Genomic DNA, 14,483 nt, shown 5'->3' with positions numbered 1-14,483 from the left:
AAGCCTTAGAATTATTGGGTCCTTCTTTTCATTGATCTGTTTTTATGACCTCTGTAGTATGTGCAGGAATATTTGGACACAAGAAGAAAGGGAGAAGGGAAGGAATCAGAGTCTGTTTAGCCTTCCTGTGGAAGGGACGGCACATGGGGAAAGTCTTGGGTTGAGAAAAATAAATGGAATGACAGCCAATTGGTGCCCAAGTAAGGAAGTCCAGACAGTGAGATACAGCCCCCGACTTTGTGGGGAGGGAATGACTACTGATGAGGAAGTAAGGCCCCTCTCCCGGGAGCACAGAGGTGGGGAATACTCTGTTGACCCGATGCCTGGGTGCCTTTGCCCTCGCTTGAAAACAGCCATTCATCCTTTCAGGGAAGCCTCAGCACCTGCTGCAGTCTATGCCCCAGAAGCCACCGGTCCCCACCCTTCCCTTTCCCTGACTTGGTTTTGCATTAAGCTCTGTGTCTTACACCCCACCCCTACCCCATCCCCCACTGTTGACATCAAGAAAGAAGGAAAGATTTTATGCCATGGCCCAGCCCTTTGGAAAGCATTTGTGTTTTAGAGTTGCTGAGTGGGTGTGTGGGAGGCACCAATGGGAACGCTGTGCTGGATGTGAGAGATGATTTCTCCCAACAGAGTGCATGTTCTTCCCACCTCAGACCAAAGCGAGAAGGGCCCAGGAGTCAGTGGTTAAGATCTGAGATTCCAACCAAGTCATGGTGTTGCCTGCCTCTGCTCCCAGTGCCTGAAAGGCTGAGGCAAGAGGACAAAAAGTTCAAGACCAGCCTGGACTACACAGTGAGACACTATGGGATTCCCATAAGACTATAACCCGGATGCTTCCCCCACCCCAGAGATGCTATGTGCCCTTCCAAGGAGGGGCTGTGCTTAGCAAAGGAGCACCTGCCAGAAAACACAGCATAGCCTGTGCTACCACTGAATAAAGAAACCAGCACAGCATAGCCTGTGCTACCACTGGATAGGGAAACCAGTGACAGGAGCCCCAAGAAGGTCAAGAGGACATGTCCAGAAGCTGTCACACTTGAACTGCCTTTCCTGAACTTTCACCCAGCTGGGCTGCTCATCAGGCAAAGGGGGTTGTGGGGAAGAATTCACAAGGCTGAATGGAGGTGGAGGACATCAGCATCCTTCAGGGAGTTACCACAGGGACCTTGAGACCTCCCTGTAAGGAGGTCTAACCAGTAAACTCGGTCACGAGTTTATGAACAGCATCCAGATCTCACTACCGACATCCATGAGGCACCCACACCCGGCTAAGGGAGCTTCGCAGACAGCCGCCATTGTTGAACCAGAGGTCCTCTTCCTCTTCCTCTACCTCTTCCTCTTCCGGGGACAGCGTCCTAGAGGAACAGCCCTGAAGATAGAGAGGCAGTCCCAGCTTGCCTGGGCAAGGGTCAGGTGTGGGGTGTAGAAGTGAGTTCGGTTGTGGGCATCCCTCCATTCAGCCCTCAGTTTACCTTTTTGGTACCCAGGGCCCCTGTCCCTCTTTGTCTAAAGGACAAAGACCACGGGAGCCCTTGATACTCACAAGGAAGGGCTGGGGGACAAGCCGTGCGAACAGCCTTTCTCCGGTGACATGCGGTGTTGGTGCATAGACACCTCCAGCCCCTGAATTTGGTGGGAGTAGGTGCAGTCTCTTGCCTTATACCACGGTGCATCGCTGCTCCGTACGTTTACCCCGAAAACCCCTCACTGTAGCACAGCACTGTATATCACCTCTCTGCACCTTTGAGTGAACGTTCAGTAGCAACCCCGCTGCAGAACTCCGCCCCAGGTCACGCAGGGTGCTGAGGGTCTGTCTCATCAGACCTCGGTCACCCAAGGCTTGGGTCACCCAAGGCTTGACTGGGACCGATGGTCTATTTTCAAGATGGAGCACTCACGTATTTGGTGTGAAGCCCCAGGTCATTCCATGCAGACCTTTCCTAGGGCTTTGTAAGTGTCCTCATTACCCGTGGCTGGCAACCTAGGAACAGATAAACCAAGAGAAGAGAGATCGACATGGAACACAGCTCTTACCTCAGAAGTCAAGCACTATGCTGCGTAACAAGAGCAACTTTAGAAGAAACCATTAACTTCCCCACACATACAATCCAGCAAGGCAGCCCCTCTACCCCAGACCAACTACTCCCCAGCCCTGGGAGGCCTTTCAGGTCAGCTCACCACACACAGCTCAGCCTGGCACGGACCCAACATGGCGGCCAATCCACCACACCTCCTCCCACTATTTTTTAGCACCAGGAGCCATCTCCAGCTGACAGGAAGCCTGGCCCAGTGTGGACCCAGTAAAGCAGCCCCTCCCATCCTGGCCACCTTCACCCCTCCCACTCTCTCCCAAGTCACACAACCCACTGTCCACCCCCAGGCTCTCACCCAGTGGGCAGAGAAAACATAGCAAAAGGCGCAATCATCAACCTAACTCCAGATGTTTAGGTCTCACTGGGAAAGCAAAAGCAATAAAAACAAAACAAAATCAAAACAACAACAAAAAACAATGTGCTCCCCTACCTGGCCCCGATCCAATCAGCAGTACAGACGGTGACATTCTGCTGAGTAAAACAACTTCGACGAAATTCAAGACGCAGAACGTAAAAAAGAACAATTATCAACACGCCGGAAGTGTTCAAAGAATTCAAAGAAAATACACAGAAACGCTTGGCGTGAGCTGAAAAAGGAGGACTGGATAGCCTGACTGGAGCTCAAGAAAACACAGACAAACCGATAAATTAAATAAAGAGGTCAACTCAGGGTGTGAACACAGAGTTCAGTGAAGAGGCAGGAAAAGGTGGAGAGAAGAACCCAAACTGAACTGAAGCTACAAAGGAAGAGCTCAGTGGATAAAAAAAGCCTCAGGGAGAGAGGGTCAGAAAAGAAAACCTCGGGGCCGGAAGACAAGAAATGTGAACCTCAGGGCCTGAAGACAGGGCAGAGGAGCCGTGTCATTCACTCCAAGACAATGATCAGGCTTTTTTTTTTTTTTTTTTTTTTTTTTTTTGGTTCTTTTTTTTCCGGAGCTGGGGACCGAACCCAGGGCCTTGCGCTTCCTAGGTAAGCGCTCTACCACTGAGCTAAATCCCTGGGTAGCTGCTACCTGCCTAGCCAGCCGTTTTACACTGATATTACGGTTAGTGTGAAACCTTTTCATGCCAGAGATGATTGCATACTCTGTGATGTGCTGTGCTTTGGCGTTTGGGGAACTAATCACAAGAGAAGTCAGTTAGAACTGCCTTGTGTAGTTAGCCACAGTAAGCTTGGACCGGAATCGACCGCCCAGCAGCACTTCCTGCCCCTATGTATGAGCTTGTATGGCTTTGTCTTCATAAGCTGCCTCTGGGATGGACCCCAATATAAGAGAGACACCTAAACCAATATTAGAAGCCATTTAGAGTAAAACTTCCATTTTGAGTAGGGGTTGAATAAAGTTTTAAGTTCCCTGGGAACTGACATCCTACTTGGCTGAAAGAGACATGTATGTGGGTAACTGACATACTGGTTGGCAAGTTAAGACGTGAATGTTAGACAAGGCAAGTCCCCTGCCACAGATGAGTAACTCAACCATTGGGAACAACAAAGACATGTTCCTAAGGAAACCCCCATCCCTAAATCCTGATTGGTGAAATAACTTGGCACAGATGTTTGTGGGTTTCAAGCCTTAAAGCTCTGTAAGATTGTGGCTGGACTTCACAATCAGCTCCTGAGTCTGGTGTGGTCTAAGGCCCTGATCGATCAGTGGATGCAAAATAAACTAACTCTGTCGGACTGAGATTGGTGTTCTCATCCCACTCCTTTTTTTTTTTTTTTCTTTTTTCTTTTTTTTTTCTTTTTTTTTTTCTTTTTTTTTCAGAGTTGGGGACTGAACCCAGGGCCTTGCACTTACTAGGCAAGTGCTCTACCACTGAGTTAAATCCCCAACCCCTCTCATCCCATTCCTAAAGAAAAGATATTGAAAGCTGCAAGAGAGAAGGGCCAAGTCACAGAAAGGCAGGCCTGTTAACATGACAGCCGATTGCTTGATAGAAAATTCAAAACCAGAAGAACTTAGATGCATTTCAAGTTCTAACAATCAAAACTTGGCCTCAACCAAGGCCCATCCTCCACAAATGTCTCACCCTGTCATGGGGGAGAGTTGTTCTGTGAACAAACTGTACAGATAAAGTTCAAAAGCAAAACTAAATTCTTTTTTAAAATATCGTAGCAGCCGGATGTGATGGGGGTACGTCTTTAATCCCAGCACTCAGGAGACAGAGGCAGGCCAATTTCTGAGTTTGAGTCCGGCCTGGTCAAGGACTGCAAGGGCTTATTAGACAGAGAAAAACCTAAACAATCAAACAAACAAACAAAAACAAAAAACAAAACCAAACAAAAAAAGCCATATTTTGGGGAAGACAAGAACTCCAGGGAGTAAGCCAAGTCACTGGAAAACAGCAAGAAGGCATCTTCACACAGTTTTTAAAACTCACTGTGGATGTGCAAGTACCAAATGAGTGTTGACCTTTAAGAACCCAAAAGAAGCTCAGGAGAATGTTGGTGCCTGAGAGTCGCTCCACAAACCACATGAACTCCAATCTCCGTCACAGAGATAGTTTGTTGAATGCATACCCTGATACTGATGGATAAGGACCCTAGCTCAGAATTTGGGACTGATCCACAGCCACAAACATCTTTTTCAGTCAGCTTATAAAGGAAAAAAAATCAATAAAACCCACAATGAGCTCATAGGCAGGTACAGGAAGTGCTGCCCAGTGATCGGCTCTGACTCAAGCCATCTTAGACATAAGAGTTCATATTGACCTTGAATTTGATGGGTCCTACATAAAACTTTGTGGAATTCTTTAAGATTAACAAACCTCATACAGGGTGTAACTGGGTATGTGGTCAGCATGACCCTGCTCTGAGTCAAGTTATTTTTCCTGGGTTAATGACTGGCAGGCATGTTACAGCAACCGTATGAAGTAGCTGGCAGGTGTGGAAAAAAATGGCCACAGCTATGCTGGATTGAATGGGAGGTGGGTGGGGGATGTCAGAACACAACAGAGAAATGAGGGCTTTCTAGCACCCACAGTCTTGGACCATATAGTATACCAGCCCAGAATATTATACCCAGAACAACTATCTTTAATTAAGTGAAGGAGGAGTAAAAAGTTTCCACAATGAAGCTGACTAAAGGAAGATCCATCCGACCACTAAGCCAGCTCTACAGAAGAAACCTTGAGGAAGACTTAGGACAGGTGAGACAGATAAACACACCCAAAAGGCCAAAGGGGATAAAGAAACAATAAGGCAAAATGTGTCTAAGAAAATTCCACTGGGGTTGGGGATTCAGCTCAGTGGTAGAGCACTTGCCTAGGAAGCGTAAGGCCCTGGGTTCGGTCCCCAGCTCCGGGAAAAAAAAAAAAAAAAAAAAGAAAAGAAAAGAAAATTCCACAAGGCCACCAAAATGACAGGAATGAATAGACACCATTCAACAGTAACTCTGAATATAAATTACCTCAACTGGGCAAAGCCTTGTGTAAAGGTGCATCAATCAAGACCCATCCTCCTCAAAGTTCTCACTGCCATGGGAGAGAATTGTTCTGTGACCAAACTGAACCGTTGAAATGCAAAAGCAAAAGTAAATTCATTAAAAACAAACAAACAAACAAACAAACAAACAAACAAACAAAAACAACCTTCATTGCTCTGGGAAGCAAGGGACTCCCAGAATTAAGCCGTTCCACTTGAAACAGTGAGATATCTCATAGTTTTCAAAACTCAAGGAGGGCTTTCTTGTGTCCAGAATCCTGGGTCTATCAGGAGCTGGCTGGTGGAGCTAAAGTCCGTATTAACTACTCGGACTTTTCCAACTCAGAAGTTGGGTCACAGACACACTCATCAGCATGCAAGCGCAGCGCCGTCCCTGTGGTAAGAGGAGAAGGACCCAGAATAATGAGGACAGCAGATAAAAGGATGCTACAGAGGAGGATCTTAATTGCATCTTAATTGAGTCACAGGCTTCCTCCTTCATGCAGAACCCATGCTTAAGGTCAAAAAGACAGTGGTGTCTCCGAGGGCGCTTTCTGTCCTCAGCCATGACTGGTGTGCAAGGTCACACTGTATGGTCTATTCAAACACGTGTGTCAGTAACTGTTACTGCAACAATGCTCTGTGACAAAACATCCCAGATTCTAGTGATATGTCACCACTGTTTTGCAGGTCAGCTGGGAGATAGCTGGCCAGCCTGGGTTTGTGTTGGTGCAACTGGATTTGTCCTCATATCTATTCCACATTCAGTCCAGGGACCAGGCTAAGGAGGAAGCAGCTATTTGCGGGGAGAGTAGATCTCCAGATACAACCGGAAAGGCAGAAATACTGGAAGCCCCGTAAGACTGAGGCTTGAAATTTATCCATGCTAGCTTTATCCATGCTAGCTTTAGACAAGGTCAAGTCCAGGGAAGGGAGCCACTTGCACCAGGAGGCCTACATGAATAAGACTAGTGGGTATAGTTTGTTAATCATCTTGCTGCTGTGACAAAATCACTGACCAGGCAAGTTAAGGAAGGAAAGGTCAAATTTGACTCACAGTTTGAGGATGTAGGGCTCACAGTTTTCACGGCAGGAAAGGCATGGTGGCTGGGGATGAGGCAGAAGGTCACTTTGTACCCATAGCCAACAGCACAGAGAAGTGAATATTCACCACCATTTGCCTCCTCCTTCTTACTCCATCTAGAACCACAGACTGTAAGGTGGTGCTGCCCACATTCAGAGTAGTCTTCCTTCCTCAGTTTAAACTCTCTAGAAACAACCCCCTCCCCCGCAGTCCTCCCATAGCCACACCAGGTATTGTATCATGATGTTGATTCTGAATCCAATCAAGTTGACTAATTCACACCTTGCCAACTTCACACCCAAATACATTAAGTCAAAACATTCCACCCTTGCTCCATAAAGTCTCATTTTCACTGTATAAATATAGCACAGTGTTCGTTTTGGGGTTGTTAAGAGAGTCCTAACACTGAACAAAAATCCAAAGTCTCCTTAGAGACTCAGTCAATTTCCTAACTGTGAGCCTCTATTGAATAAAAAGTTACATATTTACAATATACATGGTACATAGTAAACAGTCCACCCCAAAAGGGATAAATGGAGTTTATCAAAGAAAGAACAGAGCAAAGTAAAACTGATATCCTGAGGGACAAGCAGAGCTCTACAGCTCCCCCTCCCCATTCAGCATCAGGGGTTCGTGAGGGACTCACACTGTGTCTAGCAGCTCTGTGCAGCCCTGCTTCTCCATCTCAGCCTCTGTGACACATGTAGCCTCTCTCACACATTCATCTCTCTCCACTTCTGCACTGTAGATACAATGTTACCAGCTACCTCATACCCCTGATGCCACGCTTTTCCCTGCCTTGGGGGAACAAATCTAGCTGTGAGCCAAATCAAACCTTTTGTTCAGGAAAGTAACTAATACAAAAAGTTAATACTGAGGAGTGCTGCCCTTGGCGTGATAGACCATGTGGTTCTTAGGCCTTTGGTTTAAAGGAAGAGAATTTGGAATTTTGGACTATAAAAGCCTTTAAGTCCTATAAGCTGAGCTTAGTGAGGCATTGTGGTAGGAATTTGGAAGAAAAGAAAATTGGGACAGTGAAGGCCCAACTCATGAGGGTTCGAAGAAGAGCAGGACTCTATTGGATAGCCTGCCCGAGGCCATTCCCATTACATTCTGACAGAGAATGTGACTGTATTCTGCCCATGTCCTCAGAACTTGCTTGAAGATGAATTTTTTTTCTTTTCTTTTCTTTTCTTTTTTTTTTTTTCGGAGCTGGGGACCGAACCCAGGGCCTTGCACTTGCTAGGCAAGTGCTCTACCACTAAGCTAAATCCCCAACCCCAAAGATGAATTTTAAAGTAATGATTTAATTGTTTTGACAGAGGGAATTCCAAGACAGCATAGCATTCGAGCTGCAGCATGCTACCACTCAAAGGATGTGAAATGTGCAGTTCAGGGAGGAGGAAACACAAGGAAGTTTAAAGTTTCAGACAAATAGGAAGGGTATGAGGGAAGCTATAATTGCCAAACGTTTGCCCCATTACAAGGAAGCTTTGCCCTGTGCACTGGGCCTTGTTCACAACCTACAACATGAGCTGAAGAGAAGGTTCATCAGCCGATGCTTGACTTGCAATCACGAGGACCTGTTCAGTCCTGCTCTGGTTAGTTTTCTTGTCAACTTGACACAGAACGGGGTCATCTGGGGAGAAGAATCTGCAGTTTCAGAACGGCCTCTATCAGATTGTTCTGAAGGCAGCTCTATGGGACATCTTGATTGATGATTGATATGGGAGGGCCTAGCCCACTGGGAGGCAGTGCTGTCCCTGGGGAGGTGGTGCTGGGTTATATAAGAAGAAAGCAAACTGAGCAGGCCACGGACAGTAAGCCAGTTAGCAGCAGCCCTCTATGCCCTGTGCTTCAGTTCCTACCTTGAGTTTCTGCCTTACCTTCCTTCCTCTGAGGTTGGACTGTGATCTACCTGTAAGACAAAGAAACACTCCCTTCATAGTTGGTTTGGGTCCATGCGTTAGCACAGCATCACGAAGCAAATTCATACAGACTCCTAGAACCCACCTATAAAACATGGTGTGGTAACATGGGCTTGTAATCCAGCACTGGAGAGACCGACATACCTGGGGCTCACCGCCAGCCAGCCAGTCTAGCCTGCTTACTGAGTCTGAGGCAAATGAATGCTCAGGAAAAAAAAGCAAGGTTCCTGAAGAGCAAATACAGACGCTGTTCTCTTGTCTACACACACACACACACACACACGCACACACGCACACATACATATACATACACATACACACATACGCATACACACATGCACACAAATACACATACACACATACGCATACACACACACACACTCACATACACATATTACACATATACACACACATCTAGGCACACATACATATACATATACATACACACATACGCATACACACATGCACACAAATACACATACACACATACGCATACACACATACACACAAATACAGACACACACACTCACATACACATATTACACATATACACACACATCTAGGCACACATACATATACATACACATACACACATACGCATACACACATGCACACAAATACACATATACACATACGCATACACACATGCACACAAATACACACACACACACTCACATACACATATTACACATATACACACACATCTAGGCACACATACATATACATACACATACACACATACGCATACACACATGCACACAAATTACACACACATACACACATACACACATACATATAGATCCAGACCACACTACACCACATACTCAGCCCACTGTTTGGCCATCATTTAATAAGATGAGAAAGATTTCAATGTACTGCTAGAAGAGTGTGGGGGACAGAGAGGGGAAGTGGAAGCTGACATTTGAGGACTTTAAAGGGATTTATTTGCACATGAGTATAGAGGCGCGAAACATCTCTGGAAAGATACAGAGCTGGTGACAGGGCTGTGGGGGGCTGGAGGTTAGGGGTGGGGGGAAGCTCCTAATGAGATTGGAGGTAAGCACCACCTCACTTGTTAACCGTCTTCACGGTGCCCTGAGTTGCTTTTGTTAAAGGAAAACACAAAACAACATCAAATAAACAGAAAAGCTTGTGAAGAGACCCACACACCTCATGCTTAGTCAAGGAACAGCCTATTGGTCCTAGCACTCTAAATCCTGCATTTCTAGGCAGGCCAGATGGTCCAGACAGCTAAGGCAAGGTGGTTCTGAGTTCAAGACCTGCCTGGGTCGCAGAGAGATCAAGATCCACCTGCCTCTACATAAAAACCTGGGGTCCATTTGTTTTGCTTTCCAAAGGCTCTTGATGTCACCTGCTTGGTGCAGAGTGCAGAGGGCACCTGCTGAGGGCTCCAGGTTCTGACATCCAACAACAAAAAATTGGCAGAGATAGACATAGTCTAGTAAGAGACTGGAAGTGTGCCAGAGAGCTAAGGAAAGTTGGAAGGTCAAAAACTTTCATGGGTCAGGTTCACTGTGCCCACCTTCTCTCCCACTTTGAGAAATTGCTGGCCTCTCTCACGCGTGCTAGGTTCCCTATGTCTAGTCCTGATGGGAGGAGTTTCCTGCCTTCCAAGGAGCTGACTTCTTTTGCATGGCAATCTTTTTTCTCACAAATTACATTTTTTAATATTATTTATTTAATGTATATGATTACATTGTAGCTGTCTTCTGACACACAAAAGAAGGCACTGGATCCCGTTACAGATGGATGGGAGCTACCATGTGGTTTCTGGGAATTGAACTCAGGACCTGGAAGAGCAGTCAGTGCTCTTAACTGCTGTGCTGTTTCTCCAGCCCTTGCGTGGCAATCTTGATGTGTCTCTCCACCCTACTCTCTGCTACACTGTGTGCTCTGAAGTGTTTTCCAGCTGTGGGGACCTCCACTAAACAAATGTCAGGTGCTCCCTCCAACCCAGTCCTCTTTTTCTGTCCCCTAAAGAGCAGAGAAGATGGGGTTACTACATCAAAGATGGACCCTGGGACTCAACCGTGGATTTGGAGCTGGACCCCAATTGCACAGCAAAAAGGCAAGCAGATGTCAACTTTGCCTCCTCCTGATAATGAGCCAGCTTCATTATCAGATTAGCTTCGGGGATGAACACTACTCTTAATAATGCACAAATCGCTATGACAACCACCCACTTTGGTACCTAAAGATAACTTCCCCATCAGGCCACGTGAAAAAGAAACACCCTTTCCTGTGAGCTGTACCATTCTGTGTCTCTCAGTGCCTGTGGCATGCATGGTAGCTTGCAAAGAGGCCGTATCCTTGCAGGTATGGCGAAGGTATGAATGGCCCTGAAAGGGTGCGAGTATGGAAGGTAAGCTCAGCCCAGAGTCCCCATAGCATTCCTGGCTGCAGGGGTGTTACCCAGTTCTCATGGTTGATAAAATTGCTGTGGGGACCAGGCACCCAAGCGTACTGGCCTAGTTACTCAGGAAGACAGGCTTGGCCGGGATTAATTCTGTGATTAATTATGGTGGGCGCTTCAACAAGCGGGTGCACGCTCGGCAGAGTCAGGAGGGGACATGGCAGCCTCTGGCTCGCCAACAGGACGGACGGCTGAGGATTGTGTTGAGTGGGAAGCCGCGTGGGCCTGACTGTAATGAGAAATGAGGAAAGTGCTGAAAAATTGATGGCGCCTGCCGATTGCACAGGCTGGCGCGCAGCGGGGGGCCCTGCAGTCTGCACGCCCTGTGCGCTATGCTAATGCGGGCGCTCGGGCCCCAGGAAAGGCAGGAAGAAAAACCCAGCACAAAGGAGAGAAATGCAAATGACAGGCCAGGAGATCAGTGCTGGGAATCCGGATTAAGTGTGTGGAGCTGCCGCTGGCCCGAGTTTAACCCTTCCTGAGCTGTCTGGCTGCAGTGGGGAGCTGGGGGTAGGAGTCTGGATAGGGTGCAGGCCAAAAGTGGGAAAGCGAGAAGCTGTGGGGTGAAACTGGTGACGGTCAGGACAGAAAACGCAAAGGTCTCTCTCTGTAATGTGGATTCAACAACAAGCAGCTGAAAGTGCTTAGTGTGGGCCACTGGGAAGGAAGGCCAGTGAGCAAGCAGGGTGCGGGGTGCCCAGTCTTTGTTCTGGCTATTTCTATGGCAGCCACCTTGTCGTGTTTCGTGATGTTACAAATAGAAGAATGATGTGTGCTGCCAAATCTAAGTTACCAAAACAGAACCAAATTCAAACAAAACAGAACAAGAAGTAAGGCCGCAGAGAGGCATGGAGAGATGGCTGCGGGATACTCATACTCTCGTGGGAAAGGACCACGGAGGGAATTGTAAGTAGCAGGGATCCTCAAACACAAAAAGATGGCCGGCCAAATATAAGCTAAACCGCAGAGCCCTGTTGTCAGTCTGCCTTGCTGGACAGTGTGAGTGATAAGTCAGAAGTGCCTCACAGGGAGCCGAGGCTCATGACCAGGAAGTTGTGAACTTCTCAAAAACCTGCGGAGATCACAGGGTGACGCCAATAAGGGAATGGATGGATGGATGATAGATAATAGACAGACAGACAGATAACTAAATGCTAGGTAGACCGATGATTGATAGATGACAAATCAATGGATAGATGATAAGTTGTACATACATACATACATACATACATACATACATACATACATGCATGATAGGTAAGTGGGTGATAGGGGACAGGCAATAGAAAATGGATAGATGGGGGCTGGAGAGATGGCTCAGTGGTTAAAAGCACTGACTGCTCTTCCAGAGGTCCTGAGTTCAATTCCCAGCAACCATATGGTGGCTCACAACCATCTGTAATGGGATCTGATGTCCTCTTCTGGTGTGTCTGAAGACAGCTACAGTGCACATTTATAATAAATAAATCTTTTTAAAAAAAGAAAAGTGGATATAATAGATATGAAAGACAAAAATGCTAGATACACAGATGATAAATACATGCTACATGGACAGATGACCGTTGGATGACAGAAAATGGGTGATAAATGGGTCAATGATAGGTATGTAGATAAATTTACGGATGGACACATGATACTTATTGACAGCTATATGAGAGATACAAATGTGTGTATAAATAGGCACATACATATGTGATATATATATATACATATATATATTCCAAAGTTTCACTTCTGTAACAAAATCCGTTTGTTTATATACATGTACCTAATTTGTTAAACGTCTGAACAACTATTAGACATCAGTCATTGTTCCTCCCATGGGACAGAGTTGGAACCTTCTTTACAGTCTTGAGTTTAAATACATCATAATGTCAGTAGCAGGGGAGTGCAGGGGAAACATACAGGAAGACAGTTCTGTTCCGAAGGAAGAAAAAGGCAGTAAGTCCCAAGAGAACAGCACAGAGGGAACGGACTGTCCAAGAGCAGAGAGACCTGGCTGTGAGGCTCTGCGTGAACCTCTCCACAGAAGCACCATGGATGAACCTCTCCGCAGAGGCGTCATCCCCAAGGCCACTTCACACTCTCACCTTTCCACCTCAAGCGTCCTCCTTCTCCAAGACAAGAGGGAAATGCCTGCCTAGACTATGTGGGGGGAAGATTCTGGGAGAGGACTCACAAACATCTCCTGAGCCTCTTCCTGTGAGCACAGAGCCTGCCACTCAGCTCTGTCCAAGAGGCAAGTGCTTGATCCCTGTGGGTCCATCCCTCAGACCTAAGTGGGGAATTGACACTTGCCTTTGGGGACAAGCGCTTATCTCCTGCTTGTTTTGAGAGCTCACACTGACAGGCTGTGAACACAACTTCCTCCTGCCCCGAGTTCACCCTTTCTGGGAAGGAGCTGTGAACTTGACCACCTGCCCTTGGAACTCTCCCGGTACTGAGGACCAGCTCTCCCCTGATGTGGCCACATCCTTGGTGTCCCACCTCCACTGCCAAGGGCCTAGCTTGTACAAGCAGGGTAGAGTTCACTTTTGTACACTTGCCGCATTGGCCGGATTTACCTTTACCCTGGGAAGAAGACGACAATGAGACGGATTGTTCCTTTAGGTCAGAAAGCAAAACCTTGGCTCTGAGAGACAAGGGCACCACAGACTCTTAGATGTCCTAGTTCTCAGACAGTGGAAGGGACCCCAGGCCTGGGAGTCCATGTACTCCCTGCAACTCAACAGATTCAGAGTCTGGGTCTGTCACCCTTTTGGGGCTCTTGGGAGCACAGGGTCAGGGGAGCCCAGCAAGGAGCTGTCTTCCCTAAAATGGGCACAGCATTGCTCTAGAAACATCAGCCAGATCTAACTAAGCCTGTCTTCCTGGAACACCATTGTCCGGGTAGGGCTCGTGGGAGACAGTCCTTAAGTGCTTTCTTCTATCTATGCCCGTACCCAAGAAAGGCTGGAGACGAACTCCTGAAGGGCAGGAAGCCTCATCCCTGCCCCCCTACCATCACCACACACACAGACACACACACACACACACACACACACACACACACACACACACACACACCCTTCTAAGTCCCAACAGGAAGACATGCAGACATGCAACCATCATGGAACCTTGCTTGTACATTGGCCCAGCTTTTGCTCTTTGCTTAACAGTTATGTTAACTGGTGTGTGAGAGTGTGTGTGCACACGCATGTGCACACATGCTTGCACACCCACCAGGTCTGTTTAACTTACACGTGTCTGTGTAGTTTAACAGGTATGTTTAACTGACCGCGTGACACTTTTGCCGATTCCTTACCCTGAAATTGGAAAAGGGAAGCGAGGAAGCCGATTTTCTGCCTGTGAGAAGAGTTCACACCTTGTTGATGAAGCTTAATCTTCCCAGAGGAAGGCCAGGTGACCAGGAGTCTGCACCTGCAAGTGGAGCTCTTACAGCGGTCAGTAGCGAAAATGGAAACATTTGAAGCCATTTTTGTTCATGAAGAGGTAACAAAGATTCCCCCCACCC

The 14,483-nt window shown here is 47.1% G+C and overlaps 1 long non-coding RNA gene across 4 annotated transcripts in view; it reads right to left on the bottom strand.

Annotated features, from left to right (window-relative positions):
• The window catches only part of LOC102549893 (uncharacterized), a 30,808-nt gene extending 16,348 nt beyond the window's left edge, over positions 1-14,460 (bottom strand). For 3 of the 4 annotated variants that reach the window (XR_010054522.1, XR_010054523.1, XR_010054524.1), the window contains exons 1-2: positions 2,530-14,460; positions 655-1,987 (exon numbers count right to left, since the gene is read on the bottom strand). This is a non-coding gene — a long non-coding RNA (uncharacterized LOC102549893). The remainder of the gene's footprint in view (positions 1-654; positions 1,988-2,529) is intronic. The other variant, XR_010054525.1, reaches the window with a different exon arrangement.
• Between the last annotated feature and the right edge of the window lie 23 nt (positions 14,461-14,483).

The sequence above is a fragment of the Rattus norvegicus genome, chromosome 8 (assembly GCF_036323735.1).
Source record: "Rattus norvegicus strain BN/NHsdMcwi chromosome 8, GRCr8, whole genome shotgun sequence".
NCBI lineage: Eukaryota > Metazoa > Chordata > Mammalia > Rodentia > Muridae > Rattus > Rattus norvegicus.
The sequence above is the reverse complement of the archived record's forward strand: the minus strand, read 5'-3'. Positions and strand labels throughout refer to the sequence as shown.